Source organism: Heptranchias perlo, chromosome 43 (genome assembly GCF_035084215.1).
Source record: "Heptranchias perlo isolate sHepPer1 chromosome 43, sHepPer1.hap1, whole genome shotgun sequence".
Taxonomy (NCBI): Eukaryota; Metazoa; Chordata; class Chondrichthyes; order Hexanchiformes; family Hexanchidae; genus Heptranchias; species Heptranchias perlo.
The window spans coordinates 5,649,066-5,659,382 of NC_090367.1; positions in this window are offsets into that span (position 1 = coordinate 5,649,066).

The window sequence follows — 10,317 nt, forward strand, 5'->3', positions numbered from 1 at the left end:
ATAACCCACTGACCCCTAAATATACCTCCCAGTACATAACCCACTGACCCCTAAATATACCTCCCAGTACATAACCCACTGACCCCGAAATACACCTCCCAGTACATAACCCACTGACCCCTAAATATACCTTCCAGTACATAACCCACTGACCCCAAAATACACCTCCCAGTACATAACCCACTGACCCCTAAATATACCTCCCAGTACATAACCCACTGACCCCTAAATATACCTCCCAGTACATAACCCGCTGACCCCTAAATATACCTCCCAGTACATAACCCACTGACCCCTAAATATACCTCCCAGTACATAACCCACTGACCCCTAAATACACCTCCCAGTACATAACCCACTGACCCCTAAATATACCTCCCAGTACATAACCCACTGACCCCTAAATATACCTCCCAGTACATAACCCACTGACCCCGAAATACACCTCCCAGTACATAACCCACTGACCCCTAAATATACCTTCCAGTACATAACCCACTGACCCCAAAATACACCTCCCAGTACATAACCCACTGACCCCTAAATATACCTCCCAGTACATAACCCACTGAACCCCGAAATACACCTCCCAGTACATAACCCACTGACCCCTAAATACACCTCCCAGTACATAACCCACTGACCCCGAAATACACCTCCCAGTACATAACCCACTGACCCCGAAATATACCTCCCAGTACATAACCCACTGACCCCTAAATACACCTCCCAGTACATAACCCACTGACCCCTAAATACACCTCCCAGTACATAACCCACTGACCACTAAATACACCTCCCAGTACATAACCCACTGACCCTGAAATATACCTCCCAGTACATAACCCACTGACCCCGAAATATACCTCCCAGTACATAACCCACTGACCCTGAAATATACCTCCCAGTACATAACCCACTGACCCCGAAATACACCTCCCAGTACATAACCCACTGACCCCTAAATATACCTCCCAGTACATAACCCACTGACCCCTAAATACACCTCCCAGTACATAACCCACTGACCCCTAAATACACCTCCCAGTACATAACCCACTGACCCCTAAATACACCTCCCAGTACATAACCCACTGACCCCGAAATACACCTCCCAGTACATAACCCACTGACCCCGAAATATACCTCCCAGTACATAACCCGCTGACCCCGAAATACACCTCCCAGTACATAACCCGCTGACCCCGAAATACACCTCCCAGTACATAACCCACTGACCCCTAAATACACCTCCCAGTACATAACCCACTGACCCCGAAATACACCTCCCAGTACATAACCCACTGACCCCTAAATATACCTCCCAGTACATAACCCACTGACCCCCAAATATACCTCCCAGCACATAACCCACTGACCCCCAAATATACCTCCCAGTACATAACCCACTGACCCCTAAATATACCTCCCAGTACATAACCCACTGACCCCTAAATATACCTCCCAGTACATAACCCACTGACCCCCAAATATACCTCCCAGTACATAACCCACTGACCCCCAAATATACCTCCCAGTACATAACCCACTGACCCCTAAATATACCTCCCAGTACATAACCCACTGACCCCGAAATACACCTCCCAGTACATAACCCACTGCCCCCCAAATATACCTCCCAGTACATAACCCACTGACCACCCAAATATACCTCCCAGTACATAACCCACTGACCCCGAAATACACCTCCCAGTACATAACCCACTGACCCCCAAATATACCTCCCAGTACATAACCCACTGACCCCTAAATATACCTCCCAGTACATAACCCACTGACCCCGAAATACACCTCCCAGTACATAACCCACTGACCCCGAAATACACCTCCCAGTACATAACCCACTGACCCCTAAATACACCTCCCAGTACATAACCCACTGACCCCTAAATATACCTCCCAGTACATAACCCACTGACCCCTAAATACCCCTCCCAGTACATAACCCACTGACCCCTAAATACACCTCCCAGTACATAACCCACTGACCCCTAAATACACCTCCCAGTACATAACCCACTGACCCCTAAATACACCTCCCAGTACATAACCCACTGACCCCTAAATACCCCTCCCAGTACATAACCCACTGACCCCTAAATACACCTCCCAGTACATAACCCACTGACCCCTAAATACCCCTCCCAGTACATAACCCACTGACCCCTAAATATACCTCCCAGTACATAACCCACTGACCCCGAAATACACCTCCCAGTACATAACCCACTGACCCCTAAATACACCTCCCAGTACATAACCCACTGACCCCTAAATATACCTCCCAGTACATAACCCACTGACCCCTAAATACACCTCCCAGTACATAACCCACTGACCCCGAAATATACCTCCCAGTACATAACCCACTGACCCCGAAATATACCTCCCAGTACATAACCCACTGACCCCTAAATACACCTCCCAGTACATAACCCACTGACCCCTAAATATACCTCCCAGTACATAACCCACTGACCCCTAAATACACCTCCCAGTACATAACCCACTGACCCCTAAATACACCTCCCAGTACATAACCCACTGACCCCTAAATACACCTCCCAGTACATAACCCACTGACCCCTAAATATACCTCCCAGTACATAACCCACTGACCCCTAAATATACCTCCCAGTACATAACCCACTGACCCCTAAATATACCTCCCAGTACATAACCCACTGACCCCTAAATATACCTCCCAGTACATAACCCACTGACCCCTAAATATACCTCCCAGTACATAACCCACTGACCCCTAAATACACCTCCCAGTACATAACCCACTGACCCCTAAATATACCTCCCAGTACATAACCCACTGACCCCTAAATATACCTCCCAGTACATAACCCACTGACCCCGAAATACACCTCCCAGTACATAACCCACTGACCCCTAAATATACCTTCCAGTACATAACCCACTGACCCCAAAATACACCTCCCAGTACATAACCCACTGACCCCTAAATATACCTCCCAGTACATAACCCACTGACCCCTAAATATACCTCCCAGTACATAACCCACTGACCCCTAAATATACCTCCCAGTACATAACCCACTGACCCCTAAATATACCTCCCAGTACATAACCCACTGACCCCTAAATACACCTCCCAGTACATAACCCACTGACCCCTAAATATACCTCCCAGTACATAACCCACTGACCCCTAAATATACCTCCCAGTACATAACCCACTGACCCCGAAATACACCTCCCAGTACATAACCCACTGACCCCTAAATATACCTTCCAGTACATAACCCACTGACCCCAAAATACACCTCCCAGTACATAACCCACTGACCCCTAAATATACCTCCCAGTACATAACCCACTGAACCCCGAAATACACCTCCCAGTACATAACCCACTGACCCCTAAATACACCTCCCAGTACATAACCCACTGACCCCGAAATACACCTCCCAGTACATAACCCACTGACCCCGAAATATACCTCCCAGTACATAACCCACTGACCCCTAAATACACCTCCCAGTACATAACCCACTGACCCCTAAATACACCTCCCAGTACATAACCCACTGACCACTAAATACACCTCCCAGTACATAACCCACTGACCCTGAAATATACCTCCCAGTACATAACCCACTGACCCCGAAATATACCTCCCAGTACATAACCCACTGACCCTGAAATATACCTCCCAGTACATAACCCACTGACCCCGAAATACACCTCCCAGTACATAACCCACTGACCCCTAAATATACCTCCCAGTACATAACCCACTGACCCCTAAATACACCTCCCAGTACATAACCCACTGACCCCTAAATACACCTCCCAGTACATAACCCACTGACCCCTAAATACACCTCCCAGTACATAACCCACTGACCCCGAAATACACCTCCCAGTACATAACCCACTGACCCCGAAATATACCTCCCAGTACATAACCCGCTGACCCCGAAATACACCTCCCAGTACATAACCCGCTGACCCCGAAATACACCTCCCAGTACATAACCCACTGACCCCTAAATACACCTCCCAGTACATAACCCACTGACCCCGAAATACACCTCCCAGTACATAACCCACTGACCCCTAAATATACCTCCCAGTACATAACCCACTGACCCCCAAATATACCTCCCAGCACATAACCCACTGACCCCCAAATATACCTCCCAGTACATAACCCACTGACCCCTAAATATACCTCCCAGTACATAACCCACTGACCCCTAAATATACCTCCCAGTACATAACCCACTGACCCCCAAATATACCTCCCAGTACATAACCCACTGACCCCCAAATATACCTCCCAGTACATAACCCACTGACCCCTAAATATACCTCCCAGTACATAACCCACTGACCCCGAAATACACCTCCCAGTACATAACCCACTGCCCCCCAAATATACCTCCCAGTACATAACCCACTGACCACCCAAATATACCTCCCAGTACATAACCCACTGACCCCGAAATACACCTCCCAGTACATAACCCACTGACCCCCAAATATACCTCCCAGTACATAACCCACTGACCCCTGAATATACCTCCCAGTACATAACCCACTGACCCCGAAATATACCTCCCAGTACATAACCCACTGACCCCTGAATATACCTCCCAGTACATAACCCACTGACCCCGAAATATACCTCCCAGTACATAACCCACTGACCCCTAAATACACCTCCCAGTACATAACCCACTGACCCCTAAATATACCTCCCAGTACATAACCCACTGACCCCTAAATATACCTCCCAGTACATAACCCACTGACCCCTAAACATACCTCCCAGTACATAACCCACTGACCCCGAAATATACCTCCCAGTACATAACCCACTGACCCCGAAATACACCTCCCAGTACATAACCCACTGACCCCGAAATATACCTCCCAGTACATAACCCACTGACCCCGAAATACACCTCCCAGTACAAAACCCGCTGACCCCGAAATACACCTCCCAGTACATAACCCACTGACCCCGAAATACACCTCCCAGTACATAACCCACTGACCCCTAAATACACCTCCCAGTACATAACCCACTGACCCCTAAATATACCTCCCAGTACATAACTCACTGACCCCTGAATATACCTCCCAGTACATAACCCACTGACCCCTAAATATACCTCCCAGTACATAACCCACTGACCCCTAAATATACCTCCCAGTACATAACTCACTGACCCCTGAATATACCTCCCAGTACATAACCCACTGACCCCTAAATATACCTCCCAGTACATAACTCACTGACCCCTGAATATACCTCCCAGTTCATAACCCACTGACCCCTAAATATACCTCCCAGTACATAACCCACTGACCCCTAAATATACCTCCCAGTACATAACCCACTGACCCCTAAATACACCTCCCAGTACATAACCCACTGACCCCTAAATATACCTCCCAGTACATAACCCACTGACCCCTAAATATACCTCCCAGTACATAACTCACTGACCCCTGAATATACCTCCCAGTACATAACCCACTGACCCCTAAATATACCTCCCAGTACATAACCCACTGACCCCAAAATATACCTCCCAGTACATAACCCACTGACCCCGAAATACACCTCCCAGTACATAACCCACTGACCCCGAAATATACCTCCCAGTACATAACCCACTGACCCCTAAATACACCTCCCAGTACATAACCCACTGACCCCGAAATACACCTCCCAGTACATAACCCACTGACCCCTAAATATACCTCCCAGTACATAACCCACTGACCCCTAAATATACCTCCCAGTACATAACCCACTGACCCCTAAACATACCTCCCAGTACATAACCCACTGACCCCTAAATATACCTCCCAGTACATAACCCACTGACCCCTAAACATACCTCCCAGTACATAACGCACTGACCCCGAAATATACCTCCCAGTACATAACCCACTGACCCCGAAATACACCTCCCAGTACATAACCCACTGACCCCGAAATATACCTCCCAGTACATAACCCACTGACCCCGAAATACACCTCCCAGTACAAAACCCGCTGACCCCGAAATACACCTCCCAGTACATGACCAACTGACCCCGAAATACACCTCCCAGTACATAACCCACTGACCCCTAAATACACCTCCCAGTACATAACCCACTGACCCCTAAATATACCTCCCAGTACATAACTCACTGACCCCTGAATATACCTCCCAGTACATAACCCACTGACCCCTAAATATACCTCCCAGTACATAACCCACTGACCCCTAAATATACCTCCCAGTACATAACTCACTGACCCCTGAATATACCTCCCAGTACATAACCCACTGACCCCGAAATATACCTCCCAGTACATAACTCACTGACCCCTGAATATACCTCCCAGTACATAACCCACTGACCCCTAAATATACCTCCCAGTACATAACCCACTGACCCCTAAATATACCTCCCAGTACATAACCTACTGACCCCTAAATACACCTCCCAGTACATAACCCACTGACCCCTAAATATACCTCCCAGTACATAACCCACTGACCCCTAAATATACCTCCCAGTACATAACTCACTGACCCCTGAATATACCTCCCAGTACATAACCCACTGACCCCTAAATATACCTCCCAGTACATAACCCACTGACCCCAAAATATACCTCCCAGTACATAACCCACTGACCCCGAAATACACCTCCCAGTACATAACCCACTGACCCCGAAATATACCTCCCAGTACATAACCCACTGACCCCTAAATACACCTCCCAGTACATAACCCACTGACCCCGAAATACACCTCCCAGTACATAACCCACTGACCCCTAAATATACCTCCCAGTACATAACCCACTGACCCCTAAATATACCTCCCAGTACATAACCCACTGACCCCTAAATATACCTCCCAGTACATAACCCACTGACCCCTAAATATACCTCCCAGTACATAACCCACTGACCCCTAAATATACCTCCCAGTACATAACCCACTGACCCCTAAATATACCTCCCAGTACATAACCCACTGACCCCTAAATATACCTCCCAGTACATAACCCACTGACCCCTAAATACACCTCCCAGTACATAACCCACTGACCCCGAAATATACCTCCCAGTACATAACCCACTGACCCCTAAATATACCTCCCAGTACATAACCCACTGACCCCTAAATATACCTCCCAGTACATAACCCACTGACCCCTAAATATACCTCCCAGTACATAACCCACTGACCCCTAAATACACCTCCCAGTACATAACCCACTGACCCCTAAATATACCTCCCAATACATAACCCACTGACCCCTAAATACACCTCCCAGTACATAACCCACTGACCCCTAAATATACCTCCCAGTACATAACCCACTGACCCCTAAATACACCTCCCAGTACATAACCCACTGACCCCTAAATATACCTCCCAGTACATAACCCACTGACCCCTAAATACACCTCCCAGTACATAACCCACTGACCCCTAAATATACCTCCCAGTACATAACCCACTGACCCCTAAATACACCTCCCAGTACATAACCCACTGACCCCTAAATATACCTCCCAGTACATAACCCACTGACCCCTAAATACACCTCCCAGTACATAACCCACTGACCCCTAAATATACCTCCCAGTACATAACTCACTGACCCCTAAATTAACCTCCCAGTACATAACCCACTGACCCCTAAATACACCTCCCAGTACATAACCCACTGACCCCTAAATACACCTCCCAGTACATAACCCACTGACCCCTAAATACACCTCCCAGTACATAACCCACTGACCCCTAAATACACCTCCCAGTACATAACCCACTGACCCCTAAATACACCTCCCAGTACATAACCCACTGACCCCTAAATACACCTCCCAGTACATAACCCACTGACCCCGAAATATACCCCCCAGTACATAACCCACTGACCCCTAAATACACCTCCCAGTACATAACCCACTGACCCCTAAATATACCTCCCAGTACATAACCCACTGACCCCTAAATACACCTCCCAGTACATAACCCACTGACCCCTAAATATACCTTCCAGTACATAACCCACTGACCCCGAAATATACCTCCCAGTACATAACCCACTGACCCCTAAATACACCTCCCAGTACATAACCCACTGACCCCTAAATATACCTCCCAGTACATAACCCACTGACCCCTAAATATACCTCCCAGTACATAACCCACTGACCCCTAAATACACCTCCCAGTACATAACACACTGACCCCTAAATATACCTCCCAGTACATAACCCACTGACCCCTAAATATACCTCCCAGTACATAACCCACTGACCCCTAAATATACCTCCCAGTACATAACCCACTGACCCCTGAATATACCTCCCAGTACATAACCCACTGACCCCTAAATATACCTCCCAGTACATAACCCACTGACCCCTAAATATACCTCCCAGTACATAACCCACTGACCCCTAAATATACCTCCCAGTACATAACCCACTGACCCCTAAATATACCTCCCAGTACATCACCCACTGACCCCTAAATACACCTCCCAGTACATAACCCACTGACCCCTAAATACACCTCCCAGTACATAACCCACTGACCCCTAAATATACCTCCCAGTACATAACCCACTGACCCCCAAATACACCTCCCAGTACATAACCCACTGACCCCTAAATACACCTCCCAGTACATAACCCACTGAACCCTAAATATACCTCCCAGTACATAACCCACTGACCCCTAAATACACCTCCCAGTACATAACCCACTGACCCCTAAATATACCTCCCAGTACATAACCCACTGACCCCTAAATACACCTCCCAGTACATAACCCACTGACCCCAAAATATACCTCCCAGTACATAACCCACTGACCCCTAAATACACCTCCCAGTACATAACCCACTGACCCCTAAATACACCTCCCAGTACATAACCCACTGACCCCTAAATATACCTCCCAGTACATAACCCACTGACCCCTAAATACACCTCCCAGTACATAACCCACTGACCCCTAAATATACCTCGCAGTACATAACCCACTGACCCCTAAATATACCTCCCAGTACATAACCCACTGACCCCTAAAAGTACTTCCCAGTACCTCTCCCCTTTGAGCTGGCCACTAAGTTCTCCGCAAACTCTTACCTCATGCAGTTGTTGCTCCATACCATTTTGCACACCCGTATCCTTCATCTGTGGCCTCCCCTTGTTGCTCTGTGGGTCTCTGAGCCTCCACCCCCAGCCTGCAAAGTGGATCTAGCTGTGAGATTAACAGCCTCGCAGTGATTCTGGGCTGTTACCTCTCCTTCTCCTACCCTCTAGCGAAATAAGGCAAGAGATTGCTGTCAGGTGGCAGGAATATCCCAGCTTCCACGCAGCAAGTGACGAGCCCCTTTAAGGTAGAAATATTTTCCTGTAGTTTGTTTCTCTCCCTCTGGGGTAGTGCCCAGCCTCCACTTGGTAAAAACTCACAAGTGATGTTGGCTGAGGAATAAATATTGGTCAGGACATCGAGAACTCCCCCCTGCTCTTCTTCCACTAGCACCATGGGAGCTTTTACAGCCACCTGAGATGGCAGACGGGTCCTCAGTTTAACATCTCACCCAAAGGCGGCACCTCCGACAATGTAGCACTCCCTCAGTACTGCACTGGGAGTGTCAGCTGGATTATGAGGCTCAAGTCTCTGGAGTGGGGCTTGAGCTCATAACCTTCTGACTCAAGAGACGAGAGTGCTACCCACCGCGCTAAGGCCGACACTATAACAGTTCATATGTTACTCGTGGAGATCAGTAAGACGCCCCCCAAGTCGAATAGTTGGACACACCAGATTTACCGAAATACAAATGGTGTCAACATCAGTCGGACATGCACAGCAGCCCACCACCACATTGTAAGAGTCTCCAAACCGACCTGCTGAGTAACCCACATCTGTAGGGTTTCTGTCTGCTCGATACAGAGTGCACACTGTCTCCTCTGAGGGCCATACCCTAGTTGCACAAGGCACAAGTCGGTAGAGCTAACTGCAGGGATATGCAGGGATACCATGCTGAGGTTCGACCAGCTAAAGCCAAGCAGCTTTACCAGCACAGAGCACTGGCCAGCTTCTTGCCCAGCTCGGACCACCCTACCCACTTGGGGCATTGGCTGCAGGGGTACTGGGAGCTGAGTGGGAGGAATCCCAGCCCCCAGTAACAAGTCTGCCTCCTCCTCCCCCCCCCCCCCCCCCACTCAGGTCCCATCAGCAAGCCAAACTTGCTGGTCAATGATCATCTGTGCCCT